The 17,798-nt window shown below is 42.0% G+C and overlaps 1 long non-coding RNA gene across 1 annotated transcript; it reads right to left on the minus strand.

Moving 5' to 3' along the window:
* Window positions 1–327: 327 nt before the first annotated feature.
* LOC118014778 lies at window positions 328–5,912 on the minus strand. The gene is made up of 3 exons (XR_004680376.1): window positions 5,287–5,912; window positions 1,085–1,179; window positions 328–599 (listed from the first exon to the last, which is right to left on the minus strand). It is a non-coding gene; the product is annotated as an uncharacterized LOC118014778 (long non-coding RNA).
* Between the last annotated feature and the right edge of the window lie 11,886 nt (window positions 5,913–17,798).

The following is a 17,798-nucleotide window of genomic DNA, read 5'->3' on the forward strand; positions in this document are numbered from 1 at the left end:
GAAATTCTTCCAACCAAAAAAAACCCCCAAAAACAAAAAACCATGTTTTTATATTATTACATAAAAAATTAAAAGAACTCTGACTGCATGTGTGCTGAGTTTGTGGAGCAGTTCTTTCTGATTGAGTAAATAGATAAATAAATGAGACCATATTGGTAATAAGGTTTAAGTAAGATGCAATCGATAGGTAGTGTCACTGTTTCCTAAAGCTATTTATCGAATCACTCCTTCACTCAAGCAGAAACATAGCACAGATTACACAAAACCTTTTTAATACAGGCCAAAACACCTGCCACATACAATAGGCTTAAAAAATACGGTGACTTGTCAAGAAAAACTGGACTGGGCTCAAGCCACCTGGTCTCTGGATCTTGCAGGTAACTCTGCCATGCAGCTCTCATGCAATACTGGGCAAGTGACTTCATTCTTTGAGCTTCTCTCCTCTCTCCTCTTGAAACTGATGAAGGTAGATTAAATAATCTTTTCCTTTCAAGGCTTACGATTCTTTTATCCCCTGAATGGGAACTTTTGTCAAAGAGCTTCTTCCATCTTGGCTCTAAGAGTGACTTTTTATAGGCTGTTCTCTGGCAAGAGAGAAACTGAAAAGATAGGATTAATGGTTATAAAATCAAAATGGTTTACAGGCTTTAAAAAGTAGGATTGTTCAGAGTCCTTTATTCATAGAGCAAAATTCAGTGATGAGCTCATCATTTCCATTATAAATGGAGTATTTCTTGGTGTTTGTAAGTTAATTGGAACATTTTGCTTCGAATTGAATCCTGCCAAGAAGTTTTTCAAGAGCTTTTAACACAAAAGTGATACTCTATCATTTGGTAAGAAACCACAGGGGGGAAAAATACATAGCGAAACACTGGTGACTTTAAAAACCAGGGACATACCTTTACAAGTCATTTAGAGAATCTTCACCTCCTGGTCTTGTTGAAGGGTAGTACTTGAAGCCAAAGGAAGAAAATGAGGAACAGTAGGAGGGGAACAAGGGTGTGCATAATTTAAAAAATCAACAAAGGAAAAAACGAAAGTAGGTTGTGTTTGATAAGAATTTAGTTTCTGGAGAGGGGCCCACCTGGATTTGAACACCAGTCCTGCAAGTTCATAGTTTCGTGACTGTCAGAGGGAAGAACTGAGGCAGGATTCTCTGAGTGAAATATCAAGGTTGTACTACAGAGAGAGAAAAAGACATGTCCTGTTACCATCTCCTTAAATTCCTAGGAGTAGTGTGAGCTTTAGAGCCAAAGTAGAAATGCAATCCAACTTTACAATCAGATGTTGGCCCAGAGGTAGAGAAAAGCGAGAAGAGAAATATAGCCTGTGGGAAGAATGGACTGCAGCCTAGCAGATGACCGGCCTAACTGGATGGCACCCTTTAGAGACCAAGAGCCATCATGAGTACTTAAGGCTCTGTTGTGGTGGTCCCATTTCAATCAGGACAAACAATTTCTTTTATAGGGTTTTAGATGTTTATGGTATGAATTTCTATTCAAAAGCTCAACATAGGCAACCCATCATCTTAAAAGGAACATTTGACTTTGACTCCTAGTTAAAGAATTATGACAGACAAGATTACTTGAAAAACACTTTCTAATAAAAAGTCCGATAAATGATGGATAAAATACAATGTACATTCCTTTTTTTTTTTTTTTAAGTTATCTCTACACCGAGAAAGTGAGGCTCAAACTCAGAACACTGAAATCAAGAGTTGCATTCTCCATCCACTGAGCCAGCCAGGTGCCACGCATACATTTCTTTTGAATGCATAAGAAGATAAACTATGTCCCCAGGGTTAAAAACAAAGCATAACTAAAAGCCAGGTTGTTGGGTATATAGACATCTACTAAAACATTTCTGGAGGTTAGAAGGATGAGGGTAACTAGTTGTTTAATGGAAGTTTATGTATAGCTTCCAGTATATGGTATAGTGATTTGACAGTTATATACATTATGAAATGCTTGCCACAACAAGTGTATAGGATAACTAGTTTTTTTTTTTAATTTTTATTGTTATGTTAATCACCATACATTACATCACTAGTTCTTGATGTAGTGTTCCACGATTCATTGTTTGTGCATAACACCCAGTGCTCCACGCAGAACGTGCCCTCTTTAATACCCATCACCAGGCTAACCCATCCTCCCACCCCCCTCCCCTCTAGAACCCTCAGTTTGTTTTTCAGAGTCCATCGTCTGTCATGGTTCGTCTCCCCCTCCGATTTCCCCCCCTTCATTCTTCCCCTCCTGCTATCTTCTTCTTTTTTTTTTTTTCTTAACATATATTGCATTATTTGTTTTGGAGGTACAGATCTGAGATTCAACAGTCTTGCACAATTCACAGCGCTTACCAGAGCACATACCCTCCCCAGTGTCTATCACCCAGCCACCCCATCCCTCCCACCCCACCCCCCACTCCTGAGATTCCTGAGATTAAGAATTCCTCATATCAGTGAGGTCATATGATACATGTCTTTCTCTGATTGACTTATTTTGCTCAGCATAACACCCTCCAGTTCCATCCACGTCATTGCAAATGGCAAGATCTCATTCCTTTTGATGGCTGCATAATATTCCATTGTGTATATATATATATATATATATATATATATATATATACCACATCTTCTTTATAGGATAACTAGTTTTTGATACCTAACCAGGAACAGGAAAGAAAACTTTGAATCTGTGCCTCACTGGGAGTTGGGACTGACATCCCTCATTTGGGTCCAGAATCTGGGAAGGTCTACATCCAAAGTAAAAAACTGGAATAGTAGAAAACTCTACCTTATCAGGTTGATAGCAAGAAAATCTCTCTCCAACTGGGCTATAGATAAGGAAAAAAAAAAAAAGTTTCCACTGAGGATTTATACTGCAGACTAATTCCTTCTGAGTTTTGGTATTAGAAGCATTTGTTTCTACCACTGCAGAAAGAAATGCAAAATCACTATAGAAAGACTTGCATTCATCCTATTTTGAAAATTTCCACAGATTAAACTCTGAGGACAATGAGCTCACAATCTAAAATTTCAAAACACATTAAGGAACAAACAACCAGGAGAGAATTAGCAGACGCAGAATTAGGCCACACTCCAGCATAAGAACCTCAGATACAGAATTCTGACTAGGGGGCACCTGGGTGGCTCTGCTGGTTAAGTGACTCTTTTTTTTTTTTTTTTTTAGATTTTATTTGTTAGTGAGAGAGAGAGTGAACGAGAGAGAGAAGGATCGGGGGAGGAGCAGAGGAAGAGAGAGAAGGAGACTCCCCACTGAGCAGGGATCCCAATGTGGGACTCAATCCTGGGACTGTGGGATCATGACCTGAGCCGAAGGCAGATGCTTAACCGACTGAGCCGCCCAGGTGCCCAAGTGTCTGACTTTTGATCTCAGTGCAGGTCATGGAGCTTACTTTAAAAAAAAAAAAAAAGAATTCCAACTAGAGATGACAAAATCAATGTGTTTAAATAACTGAAAATGCAAAAGGGAAAATTAAAAAAAAAAAGACCCAGAAAAATCAGGCAGATCTGGAAACAGAGTCAAGTGAGGTATCTAGAAGGAAAAAGCACTATAGACATAAATATTTAATTAATGGTGTGACAGAGACATAATTTCACACACCTTCCCCTTTCATTCTCTCTTCTTTCTAACAGAATCCTGGGGAATGTTCCTACTTGTAAAAAACAAACAAACAACAACAACAAGCAAAAACATTCTTAGCCTCCTGTGTAAGTGTGGCTTTGTTACTAAGTTTTGGCCAATGAAAAATGAACAGAGCTTGTTGGCTAAGTTTCTAGGAGCCATGCTGTGACTTTATTATTTTTTTTTAAAGATTTATTTATTTTATTTGAGAGAGAGAGAGGGTGGAGAGGAGGGACAGAGAGAGTCTTAGGCAGACTCCTCACTGAGCACGGAGCCCAATGTGGGGCTTGATCTGAAGACCCTGAATTCAGAACTTGAGCCAAAACCAAGAATTAGACGCTTAACAGACTGAGCCACCCAGGTGCCCCAGGGCTGTGACTTTATGAATGGAAGCCAAATGCTAAAGATTACTATGACCTCACAGAACTACCATAACAGCATGAGAATGCATCCTTCTGGATACCTTTTTATATGAGAGAGACAATAAGCTTATATTACTAAGCCACTGGCCTTTTTTTCTTTTGGATTCTTTATTTCAAGCAGTTAATTATCATTATTATAGGTAATCTTAGCAATGGCGGGGGGGTGTCAGGAAGACTGCACGGTTAGGCAAGCCTAAGCCGACCCTGGGAGGTTAATTTCTTTTCTTTCTTTCTTTCTTTCTTTTTTAAAAAGATTTTATTTATTTTTTGACAGAGAGAGAGCGAGAGTCAAGAAGAGAGTCAAGCAGTGGGAGTGGGAGAGGGAGAAGCAGGCTTCCAGCTGAGCAGGGAGCCTGATGCAGGGCTTGATCCCAGGACCCTGGGAACATGACATGAGCCGAAGGCAGACGCTTAAGGACTGAGCCACCCAGGCACCCCTGGGAGGTTAATTTCTAATTACGCAGGTGGAGAGAGTGGGGAAAGACATCCAAGTAAAAGGCACAGTTGAGCAAATCCCCACGTGTACTGTTGCTGAAGGGCAAGTGTACAGTGCTTTTTTTTTAAAAAAACATATTGATTATTTTTTTAAGACTTTATTATTCATTTGAGACACAGAGAGAGAGAGAGCATGAGCAGGGAGAGAAGCAGAGGGAGAGGGAGAAGCAGGCTCCCCACTGAGCCAGGAGCCTGATGTGGGGCTCGATCCCAGGACCCTGGGATCATGACCTGAGCCGAAGGCAGACGCTTAACCATCTGAGCCACCCAGGCGCCCCTGTACAATGCTTTTTAAAAATCAGAGGCAAAAGAGGAACGTCTGGACCCTACACCTCTTTCAAAGAGCCCATCCCCTTGCCAACCACCATCCCTCTCTTTTTGTTTTTCCAACTAGACCGTGCGCTCTCTGAAGAGAGAGACCATGGCCTGTGCATTTCATAAGAACTTTTACCACCGTCTCCCAGCCTTTATAGCCACGATTTCTCTAGGGCCCAGCCCCGGGCCTGTGGAGCGTGTCTGGATTGAATAAATGAGCTAGCAAAGAGCGTCCTTTCCTGGGCGTGACTGTTCGCATCTGGGATCCCTGGCCTCTTTCCAACCCGGGACCCACGGCCACCCCACCCAGACCCCAGCGTGCCGCTGTGTGGCCGCTCACAGGGGCCGTGTCCACCCCACTTCAGCTGCACCTGCGTCACTGGGCGGGGGCTGAAGGGATCCCCGCGTACCGTACGCCCTGCGCCTTGTTTGTGATTAGCCCGAGCCCCCGCCCCGGGGAAAGCCGACTGCTCAGCCAAAGCTGCTCTTCGTGTTTCAGGTCGTTGTGTTGTAGGAGGGCGGGACCTGTGGTGAAGGGTTTGGGTGGGGGAGGCATGCCTGCAGCCTGGGATGACGCGCCTGCATGCTGCCCTGCTCCGTGCACCCCTCCCCAGGCAGCAAGGGAGGGGACCCGTGCTGTTCCTTTCAGCGCTGCCAGGTCCCTGAGCAATTGGGGGAAGACCCCCTCTCCTTGCCAAGTGGGCAGTGTCTTGGCTGGGCCTGGCTAGCAAAGCCTGCTGAGTCACTTGGGACTGAAGTTGAGCCTGCTGCTTGGGCCGGGGAGACGGAGGACAGACGGGGTGCAACCCTCCAAGCCCCAAACAACACACACACGCACACACATACACACGTCTCCTGTCTGCAAACTGATGAGCCCAAGTGTTTGCACCCTTACACTCAGACACAGCTTCTGTGAGTGGCGATGCCACCCTGAGATCCAGGTCCCAAGGGCAGCCAGAGTTAGCAGGCCTGGAGGAGATACGGAAAAAAAAAAAGGAGGGGGGAGCGGGAACTGTCTCCTCTCCTCCAAAAAACAAACAAACAAAAAGCCCAAAGCAAAAGACCTTTAGATCTCAGTCCCAGGATATGTCTGCTATTTTAAAAAATTTTGTTTTTAGGGGCGCCTGGGTGGCTCAGTCTGTTCAGCATCTGCCTTCAGCTCAGGTCATGATCCCAGGGTCCTGGGATCAAGCCCCGTGTGCACCTCCCTGCTCTGTGGGGAGCCTGCTTCTCCCTCTCCCTCTGCCTGCTGCTCCCTCTGCTTGTGCTCTCTCTCTCTCAAATAATAAATAAGTAAATCTTTTTAAAAAGTAATTGTTATTTAATTGTATTACTAAAAGAAAAACCAGAGTAGATACATCAAGACTAAAATAAAATTTAAAAAGTTCTGGAAAAAAAAAAAGTTTTCTCAATAGGTAAGAAGAATGTAGATGGAACAATATGTTGCCTGGGATTTAACTTCAGGTGGGGGAAAAAATATAGACAGGACCGAAGGAACACAGTGGTGGGAATGAAGAGGTGGTGACATCCTCTATCCTTCAGCCCCACAGTGTTCTCATCTGGGGATGGCAGGGCTTGGGCCAGGGGATCTCTAAGTTTCTTAATGAACCAATCTAAAAGTCTAAGGTGCGAAGGTTTGTGATGCTGTTTTTAAAAGCCTCTCGGGTTTCCCAGCCTGTTCATTCAGTGGGCTAAATCTGGCCAGCCTCCCCTCTGCTCCCCAAACGGATACCCCCACATAAAGGCTGGTGGGAAAGCAAAAGAGACACGGGGGTAGGAGTAGCTGAAGCCTTGGAAAGGATAATGAACTGGAAGAACGAGGCTCTGATATCTGGGATCTATTTCATGGTTTGTCTCATTAACTTTGGGCATGGGCTCGTCCGGAGGTTTGATTTAATGATGTTGTGAGAGCATCAGTTAACACGGAAGGTCCGTGTTTCAGACGACTGTGCTGAGGCCAGGGGTGCTGATGTCTAGTACTGAGGACAAATGGGCATGGGCACTATTACAGTGGGGGTGGGGTGAGAGGGAAAACTGGCTGCTTGGCTGCTTGTCCCCTGGTCCCCCGGGGACCCGTACGGTGAGGTCGGCTGTCCTGCCCTTAACACCTTCTCAGTGTAGCAAGCAACCCAACGACAGGTGGATTTGGAGCTGTTTTGGGGTGCAAAGTTACACGACGGGGTTCTGGGTTTCATTGGACATGATTCTTGACCTCCAAGCATTCTAAATCGCATTCAAGAAACAGCCCTCTGCTGTTGGAAATCCGTGTGCAGGGAAATCCACTACAGCCAAAGGCATGGTTGTTTGTTGATAAGATTACAAGGTCCGAATCACACAGCCTCGAGTTCAGGCTCCAGCTCTGGTAATTCTTAGCTCTGTGTGTCTGCATCACTGCAGACGATGCTTGGGCAGGCTCTTCCCGGCCCCGGGGAGTCAGGCTCAGAAGTGAATAGGAGCTGAAATCCAGCCTCTACTCTGCTCCTTAAGCCTAGTGCCCTGGCGCAAGAGCTGCTTCCCCTTGGAAGAAGAGGTTTATTTTTCTTATTAGCACAGAGACATCTTCACTGGCTAAACCATATGCCCTTGGGATGCACCCACTAGGAGGGACCTTTTTATCTTTTGCAGAAAAGGCATCATATGAGCTAATGTAGGGGTCAGGAGTGGCCTTGTGAACTTTTAGGGTTCTCAGTTTCCTCGCCTAGGAAGTGAAGAGAATGAGACGCACCTGGTGGGATTGTGCCCTGATGCGGGTAAGTGAGGAGTCCAGGAAAGTGCTCAGTACTCCTGGAGAATAAGTGCTCAGTACTGCTGGAGAGTAAGTGCTCAGTAAATAGCACCTTTATTACCATCCTCATAATCTCTGGCTCAGAGATTTGCTCTGATGATGAGTTCTGTAAAAATGTGTGTTCCATTAATGTTAGCAGTTTCTTTTTTCTTTTTTGCTCTTTTTTCCACCCCATGCTCAATTGTTTCATGATAAGCAGCAGAAACGATGGATGAGATGAAAATTGAGGAAAGGGGGAGATCTTTTGTGTTTGATTTTTAAAGATTTTATTTATTTATTTATCCTCGCTGAGCAGGGAGCCTGATGTGGGACTCGATTCCAGGACCCTGGGACGATGACTTGAGCGGAAGTCAGCTTTCAACGGGCTGAGCCACCAAGGCCCCCTAGGGTAAATCCTTTCAGTCAGGTATTGGAAGTCTCTTCAGGGTAGGGGTATAATTTACATTGGGCGTTTTATGCAAAGAAGTTTGGAGAGGAGGAGGCATGAACTAAAGCCAGGGCATGAAACGGAAATTTTTCTCTCTATTCTCACTAAGCCTTAACCCATTAACTAAATATCTGGAGAAATCTTGAAGGGAGAAAAAAATAATTGGACAACTGGGAGCTTTTTTTTTGGAAACAGCAGTGGCTGGACATCCTTCAACTGAGGCGTCTTATCTCGGGAGCCATGGTGGGTTCCTGGAGGCCTGATAATGGCTCCCGAAGGAATGTGCCTGACTTGTAGGCAGGCTGGCGAAGAAGCCAAATAGAGAAAAGCTCCTCCACGGTTCTGCTGGTGACGTGTCAGCTAGCGGGAAGAGCCAATGGCAGCAACGACTGGATTTGTCACCATCGATTTCTATTCCATGAGCCCTGTTCTGTCAACAAGCCTCGAGGCTGCTTATTCCCTGGAAGAGTGAGAGGCATGTTCTTGTTTCTGTTCCACGCTCAAAAGTCTACTCAATCTAAGACTGTAGACAGCAAAAAGATACAGTTTTCTTCCTGGCTATTTTAAGAGTAGTATAAGCCTTGCAGTTTTCAAATCATCAAATGCAAACATGAAGACTCTTCTCTTTCCCATTTTTCTGCTTTGTGGGTTGGGTCTGGAATCTAGCTCTGCCTCTAATGGCCCGTGTGACCTTGGGCCAGTCACCTTATCTCTCCAAACCTTTTTTTTTTCTTTATTGTTTAAATGATAGAACTTCCCTCACTACCCTTTCTAAGGCAGATCTTTCCCCTTATTATTCTTTATAGCACTATCATTTTTATTTACTCTCTAGGACTTAGCAAAAGTTGCAACTACTGTATGTGTTTATTATTTTATTGTTTAAAATGCTGCCTCACCTGTCTAGCAAAGGCTGCATCTATCCTGTAGCCTATTTTTAAATTAAGTTTTAAATTTTAATTCCAGTATAGTTAACATACAGTGTTAGATTAGTTTCCTGGGTACAATGTAGTGATTCAACAATCTGTACATGACTGACTCAACGCTCATCAGGTTAAGTGCTCTCTTAATCCCCATCACCTATTTCACCCCTCCCCCCACCCACCTCCTCTGGTAACCATCAGTTAGTTCTCTATAGTTAAGAGTCAGTTGCTTGGTTGATCTCTCTCTCCCTTTTTATATTTGCTCATTTATTTTGTTTCTTAAATTCGAATATGACTGAAATCATATGGTATTTGTCTTTTTCTGACTGACTTATTTTGCTTAGCATAATACTCTCTAGTCCATCCATGTTGTTGCAAGTTATCCTGTACAGGATTATTTTTTAACACACAAGATGGAGACTTAGTGCATAGGAGGTGCAACAATGTAATGAATTGATCATATTCATTAAGTATATGGCTGTCTTTTTTTTTTTTTTTTTTAGGAAAGGGTAAACTATTACATAAGTTTAAGTCATTATCATAGTCTTTATTTGCCACTGAATATTTACTTTCACTCATTTTTCCTGCTAGTTCACTCTTGGGTTAAAGGTAAAGTCAGGAGAAAAATGTCCTGAATCATATCATTGCCACTTAGACTGTAAAAATCTAGGACCATTTTTAACCCAAAGCTATTTTGTGTGCTTTAAAGGATGTCACTTCTGCCCTTAGGTCCTTTTCTTCACTGTCAGCTACTTAATTCTACTCTGAGACATGAGATTATTTGGTTAAGGTCTACTATCTCACGTGCAAATAACATAGGATAGAGTGAACTCATTCACACATGACCAATCACTAACAATGTTCATTAGGAGAAGGAGCACTGCTGGTCAGGAAAGCCACGAGCAAAGATCTAATGTAAGGGAATCACACAGACACATAGCCATGTCCTTATAAATAAGCAATACATGCAGGCACGAGGCTATGTTATTCCATTTATAGAGAAGAACTATGTTGGAGGGAAACAGAGTCTGCAGAGAGATAGTTCAGCTATCCCCAAAACTGTTCCATTGTTACACTAGTCAGTTTGAAGCTATGGGGTGTATCTTCATTATAGAAGATTTTTCTTTCCCTTATTTTAAAATTTTACAATTAGATAACTAAAAGGGTCTTTTAAGTTTTGATTCCTGCCCCCTCACTGGAGAAATAGTCTGCTCTCAAGTTCAACCTTCTGCATCTTGAAAAGCAGATAACTATTTGCCACTTTAAATTCATAGTATTTCCACTTACAACATAAAAGTCTTGGAGTTCCATCTCAGACACAACATCTCATACTGTATGATGCAAATCAAATACAGTCACAGCCCATCAAATGTTTGTAAATAGCAGTAACAACAAGAAACTACAAGTAATAATTTCAACTTATTACATCCTTACAATATTTCAGCCGTGGGCGCCTGGGTGGCTCAGTTGGTTAAGCGACTGCCTTCGGCTCAGGTCATGATCCCAGGGTCCTGGGATCGAGTCCCACATCGGGCTCCCGGCTCAGCGGGGAGCCTGCTTCTCCCTCTGACCCTCTCCTCTCTCATGCTGTTTCTCTCTCACTCGCTCTCTAATAAATAAATAAATAAAATCTTTAAAAAAAAAAATTTCAGCCGTTATGGTGGGTGTTTGCAGGCATGTGTCTTTTAATCTTTCTTCATAAGTTATTCTTCAAGATTGAGTTGGATAATATCCCATAAAGTGCTATTTCTATACAAATACTGAAATCCCAACTCCAGTTTACCAAAATTCATTCTCTTATTTCAGTAGCAGAGCTGTAGCTGGGTTCCTCCTTACTTGCTTAAGAAAAACGTTTTGATTCTGTATCTACTCTTTTTCTCTGCCTCCTAACGAAGGAAATGAAGCTGGCTCTCGGAAACTTCGAAGCTTTGTCTTAAGCATGGCTACATCATTGGTCTCCAAGTGATCATAAGGAGGAGAGTCTTGGACTCTCATGTGGAGTGAGCAATAAAGTTCTTTCTCCTTTGAACCACTGAGTTTTAGAGAGTCTTTTTAAAATAGCAGTTATCATTCCACCCCTAATATGAACATTAAAGAAAGTTCCCGGAATATAGAAATCGCTGAACGATTGCTAGTTATCATGATTTTTATTATGAGGAGTAATTATTTTCCCAACAACCCTGTTTTTAGATGACAATTACAGTAGGCAATACAATGGATACTGGAAAATCATGCAATATGAGACGATAATTAATTTCTAGTGAATGAAACACTAAGGCTCAGTGGAGGAGATGAACATTCCCCTAGTTGTTATTTTAATTACTGATTTGAAATCTTATTTTTAATAGTTACATTTTTCTCTGTTCTGCAAATCTTTATGATAATGGGAAGCTGAAAATAGCAAATGCCCTTAAAAGTAGAGGGATTCAGAATAAAACGTGTATGAGGAGGGAAGCTTTTAATTCCAGGACTTAACCTTCCCCACAGAGGGAGGGTCCCATAAATCTTAAGTCTAAGGGGATAGGAGAAGAAACATTAGCTTGTGCTTCTTCTAAATCTTTGTGGCAAGTGTTGGGCCATCTCAGGAAAAGACACGGGTACTTCTGATCGTTGTGTGTATGGGTTGGAGCCAGAAGATGGAAGAAGGGTTCTGTATTCCATTTTTAAAATGTAGACTGCTCTGTCCATACTTCAGTGAGGCATATTCTCAGATCCTATCAGCTTTCCTCATTATGCCACCCCAAAATGGTCGAGGCTAAGGCTAAGACTTAAAAAGGAGAGGAAATAATTGATTGGAAACCCTCCAAAAGGAAGAATTGGGTCATGGCCTTTGAGAGCAGAGCTCCCTTTGTCTGTTTCCCCCTTTCTCTACAATGGCACCACCTCGTATAGTTCCAACAAGCTCTCCATGTACAGAAAATCTGCATCTCATTTCTGCTGAAATATGTTTTCAATTTAGGATTTGAGTTCCCAGATTGACTTGTGAACATCTAAAGGACTCAATGACACCGTGACATAATGTTACCCAAAGGCCAGTTGGCCATCAGCAAAGAAATGGGCAGTGATTAGCTGGCTGTCAGTGGTCAAAGGTGCTGAAGGGACCGCAGAAAGCGACGTGGGAAAACTGAGAAGGAAAGGGGGAAACCCAGGGTGTTGTGGGGGAGGGGAAATGGCACAAGGGGAACTTTATAAGCTAAAGGGACTGTGAGAAGATGAAATATGAAGGACTAGATGGGCAAAAATGGAAATTTTACAGATAATTTGGACCGTGTTTAAAGGACCACGTTAAATAGAAAAAGATCTTAAGAAACACATTTTCAAACCAAGGGATAGGAACCAGAACAAAAAGGAAAGGTAATCTACATCTGAAGATATTATCAGATTCACACCAAGGCCAGGGGCTAATCGTTATAGAATGTTTCTAAAAATCACGATAATAATATTTAAAACAGTAATGCCAACGACTACAGCTACCATCTGTGAAGATCTGTTTACACGCCACTCATTTCGCCAGCGTTTTGTTTAGATCCTCTCGTATGATCATTTGGGGGGTGTATTACTCTCCTGCTTTAGAGGAGAAAACATAAAAATCAACCAGTCTAAAATATTGTAACTTCATTCTCCTTCCGCTGTATTCTCTCCTCTCTAAAACGAGGATTTGATCGAGATGAATTTAACTGCGTTTGTTTGAAAGGTGAAAAAGAATCCCAACTGTATAACTCAGGACATGCAGAGAAGGGAGGAGGGAGCTAGGCTGTTGTATTTATTTTGTGAATGATGAAGATGATATTAATGGGATGTGTTTAATTTATTAATGTATATATAAATCCCCCTCCCCTCACATACCAGCCCTGGGAGCCACTTCATTTTTCCTCGTTGGCCCCTCTCTGACCCCCAATCTGGCTGCCCCTAAAGCAGTCATTCCCCTTACCTCCAAGGAGATGCTCGGATTGATTCATTGATTTTAGGGACAGCTGAGTCCAAGATCTGTCTCTTACATAACCGAGAATCATGAAAAGAGTTCATTTCTTGTGCTATTTATGGGAAAGTGGCCTGGAGGAAGACAGCCCCTTTCCAGTATTTGACTTGATTGTGTTCTGTGAGAAAAGCTCAGCAAAACTTTTAGTTCATTATTTGTGTATTCTGCACTATATATGTATACACCACACACACATATATAGCAGAATTTCTTTTTCTTTCTTTCTTTCTTTCTTTCTTTCTTTCTTTCTTTCTTTCTTTCTTTCTTTCTTTCTTTTTCTTTCTCTTCCTTCCTTCCTTCCCTCCCTCCCTCCCCCCCTCCTTTCTTTCTTTCTTTCTTTCTTTCTTCTTTCTTTCCCTTCCTTCCTTCCTTCCTTCCTTCCCTCCCTCCCTCCTTCCCTCCCTCCCTCCTTCCCTCCCTCCCTCCTTTCTTTCTTTCTTTCCTTTCTTTCTTTCTTTCTTTCTTTCTTTCTTTCTTTCTTTCTTTCTTTCTTTCTTTCTTTTCTTTCTTTCTTTTCTTTCTTTTCTTTCTTTCTTTCTTTCTTTCTTTCTTTCTTTCTTTCTTTCTTTCTTTTTCTTTCTTTCTTTCTTTCTTTTCTTTCTTTCTTTTCTTTCTTTTCTTTCTTTCCATACCATAAAAGTCCCCTCAAGGAGTCACTCTCAGAAAAATCAGGAATTACAAACTTTATGTAGGTGCCCTCATGATCCCCTTTAAAGTCTTCTTTTCCTTTGTCCTTCTAACCTCCTAGCCCTATTCCATTTCATGCTGGTTTGAGTTTATTGCGAGTGGGTTTGTGTTTAAATAGGAACAGATCGAGCTGGGCCGAATCTGCTTGATTCTTGCCCTTTGCCCCTCCGCCCACTCACACTTGCATGCTCTCTCTCTCAATAAATAAATATATATATTTTTAATGACCAATACCTGCCCTAGACTGGATGGACAGGATACCCAACACCTGTATGAGATGCAGTGAAAGAACAGTGATTCTATCAACCTATCTGCAACTTATTACATTTCGATTAATGACAAAAATGATTTTTTTCCCCAAGGGATTCACTGGAATAAGTGACAGAAAAGAGAATGTTTTTTTCACCATTGCTTAGAACATTTAGTTCCGATTTCAGGTTTTCCTTCATCCTTTGGCAACAGAAAGGAATGCAAACAACACAATCAACACCCAAACAAAATAAAATTGGTTGAGTCAATCCTCAGCTTGTGCCTGTTGGGATGATTACTGTGGGGAGTAATAAATACCACCCAATTCCATATTTTCTGTCTGGGATTTTAGCTGTAGTAATTCTATTTTCTGCATCTCAAATCTGCTTACTCAATTTGACTTGAAAAAAAAAGATCCTCACAGTGAACGATTGAGTTCATTTGGTCCACCTTGCTTCCTTAGCTTTCTAAATTTTCACATGCAGATATGTAAGTTTTAATTGCCAAGATCTGAAAAATATCTTTAACTTGGATATTCTGACCAGAAGATGCACTAGGGAAATCATATTCTGCCTAAAAAAATTTTCTTTTCTTTTTCCTTTTTTTTTTTTTACAGATTTTATTTATTTATTTGAAAGAGAGAGAGAGCGAGAGAGCATGAGAGGGGAGGAGAGGGAGAAGCAGGCTCCCCACTGAGCAGGGAGCCTGATGTGGGGCTCGATCCCGGGACACTGGGGTCATGACCTGAGCCTAAGGCAGACGCTTACCTGACTGAGCCACCCAGGTGCCCATCTGCCTAACAAATTTTCTAACTAAAAGGTCATCCTGCAATGAGTTCAGTGTGGACATAAAAACTTCTTCCTAGTGAGTTTTCCTCATGTGAAATAACTGAGTATTTAATATTACAGGTAATTTTTTGTGCTTAGTCTCATTATACAAACTTTATAGTACTAAGGAGCATCAGTGATACTTTTAAGGAGTTATCTGTTTCAAAATATAATTGCAGTCCCTGCCCATTAAGACCTTGAAGAGAACATGTTGAAATATTGGGTCTGAGTTAGGTGGATGTCAGGCAATCCATATTTAATCTATAATAGCATGACTTTCAAAAGGTCCCTTCCTTTTTTATTCTCTCTTCCCACCCGCCCGCTCCAATCAACCCTACTCAATGGAGAAAACTTTTTGCCTTTTCAAAGTTAAAAGCTACTCCTATTCTTTTGGCTCTGGACCTCTCTGGATGACCAAGTTTTGTTAACTTAGTCTCAGAACTGGCTCCCTTCTGAGGAAGTTCTTCAGAGGTCAGAGGCTAATGGTATCAAACATAGGGCTGTCTGGTTTATTGTAAGGGTGTTTGGTTAAGATCTAGATCTCAGATAAGAGTGGAGTTGCGCTGGCTGGGAAAGGAAATGGTTTCTGATACAGCACAGTGATTCCTAGAAGGAAGCCAAGAGCAGGAGAACCACTGAACACGTTAAGTTGTAGTTTGTTTTTCCTTAGAATTGTTGGATTGCCAAATACCATCGTTTAATGAGAACCAAACCTTGAGTTATAGGTAAAAATAAGACTCACCTCCAGATCTACACTATGAAGCCCAACAGCAAATCAGAGGACTCGGAAGGAGCTGTGAAGCGAAACAAATGAGTTTCCAGTTCCCTGAATTTAAACCCATACTCCTTGGATTTGGAGGTCAAAGCTCACCACTCAAGGTGACACCTCATATTTTATTTAAGTACATTTCTTCTAAGGAGCTGAAAGCACCTGGCAGACATGAACTTTTTTGTGCAGTGAAAGAAAACTCAGATATTACCAAGTGAGGAACTACAAAGATCCGATACCCTTGGTCCATCCAGTTTAATAATATTGATTTTATCCTCACATTACTTTGTTTCTTATGTACACATTCAAGGTGATGGATCACTTTAGCCAGTCGCCTGATTTACAGAAGACAGCTTTATCTTCTTGAAATATTTTCTTACAGGGGACTTCAGAGTTTCCTTGGGGTCACCACAAAGACCCTATGCATGCGAGTGTGCTCTGTTAATATTTGTTCTCATTGTCCCCCTAAATTTTACTTTCACTGATCAAGGACAATCTTGATAATGTCCAACTGTCAACTGAGGAGAAAGTGTTCAGAAGAACATGGAGAATAATTCCAGTATGGCAGAAAAATGAGGAAGAATGTTTACAGTGATACTGTAGTTCAACCTCTTCATTTTCCTAGTGAGGAAATTAAAACTCAGAGACTTCCAAGTTTTTTATTCTCAGGAGAAAAAAAAAAGAAAAGAAAAGAAAAAAGATGCTGTGTTTATGGTGCAACTGTCTTTTGAAATTCCAACCTTAGAGAAAGTCCCTGTTAGAGCAGTAGCTAGTCTGGGAATGACTACAGTTCTGGAACTGCCCTGCATCATCAGCATGGTCCTGAGTGACCTGCCCCTCTGTACCTTAAGCCATGGCCACGTCTTCGAGCTCTAAATGACGAGAGTAGCCTAGTGTTCTTCCCTTGGGTCCTCTGACTATACTTTGTTCTCAATTAGGTATGGCCCTAAAGCCCATGGCTCATGTGGAGTCGGTGATTCATGTCTGGCTGGCTTTTTCACATATCACCTCACCTCGTTGTTACACTGGTTGCATTTTTTAAGCTTCCAGGTGCTCTTCTGGCACATCATGGAGGAAGGGCCAGAAAGTATTTGTTGCTGTGGATAGCAGGTCATCCTTTACCCAGCTCGACTGGTTCCTGGGATCCCAAGGACAGACCGCAACATTCTTCTCTATCTAGCCATTCTTACAGAAACAGCATGAGTTCATTTCCTCCATGAAGCCCTACCTGACCTCTGTAAACTGCTCCTGACCCATTATGGCTCCAACCACATTGCTTATTTGACATTGGCTCTTGGATTGCTTATTTTTTGCATGTGTCTTTTGCACCTGTCTTACCTCCTCACTGACTCTGTGAAGCCCTTAAAGAAGGGAGCTATGTCTCTTGCATCACCATCTGTGTCTACTCTGTTGCTGGACATAAAAGTGGATGCTTACAGAATACTTGAAATCTTTTCTTCCCTTCAAAAGCTGTCGTTACAAGAAAAAAACTTCTCCCTCAGTTTTATCCTCTTATTCAGTTCCTCCCCACCCACTGTGACAACGTTTGTTTGCGTGTGACTAATACTCGAAGAACTTGACATTGGTTTACTCAGATACCTTGAAGTTTCATGCTCAAAATGACACTGTGAGAGAAATGCTAATGTGATAGTGTTGCATTACACAAACTGCTCCGTTAAAAACGCTGAGATTAAACCCAGGTGTAGACAAGACACAATTATAAAGGAGATGTCATTTGTTGGCTACTAGGGTTTTACTTTCAGGAATTTTCCTCCTTAATGATTCCTCTTGTCTGGAGACACTAAGGATTTCTCAATGCCCTCATGCTTTCACCATCCTTTCTTGTCCCTCCTACCCCCACATACCCAGAGCCCTTAAACTCGCTGATATTGAAGTACAAGCGACTGCCAAAGTGCATTTCTTCTTCTACAGTCACCTGCAATTCTCAGGTGGAGAATGTGACACAAAAGAGATGATTTTTGACTGATTGAGACATATCCTGGAGAATGTGGGGGTGTCAAAAAGCATCCCCTGCCTGTTATTTTCCCTCACAGAGAGCCACAAGATAAAAATAAAGATTTGGGAGGAGAACATTGTCCCTGAGGCAGATTTCCAAAATCATATCCTGGTTTTCTAGGTCTTTGGATCATTCTGCCACAGCGGTAGTGTGTGCAAAATTGTATAGTAATAAAACCTACAGGTTGAGAGTAAACCAGGTTAGTATCCCTCAGTGGGCATAGTCCAAAGTCCAGATGTTCCCCTCCGAACAGCTCTATGGT

This window comes from Mirounga leonina, unplaced genomic scaffold (genome assembly GCF_011800145.1).
Source record: "Mirounga leonina isolate KUSES-001 unplaced genomic scaffold, KU_Mleo_1.0 Mir_165, whole genome shotgun sequence".
In the NCBI taxonomy this organism is placed as follows: Eukaryota; Metazoa; Chordata; class Mammalia; order Carnivora; family Phocidae; genus Mirounga; species Mirounga leonina.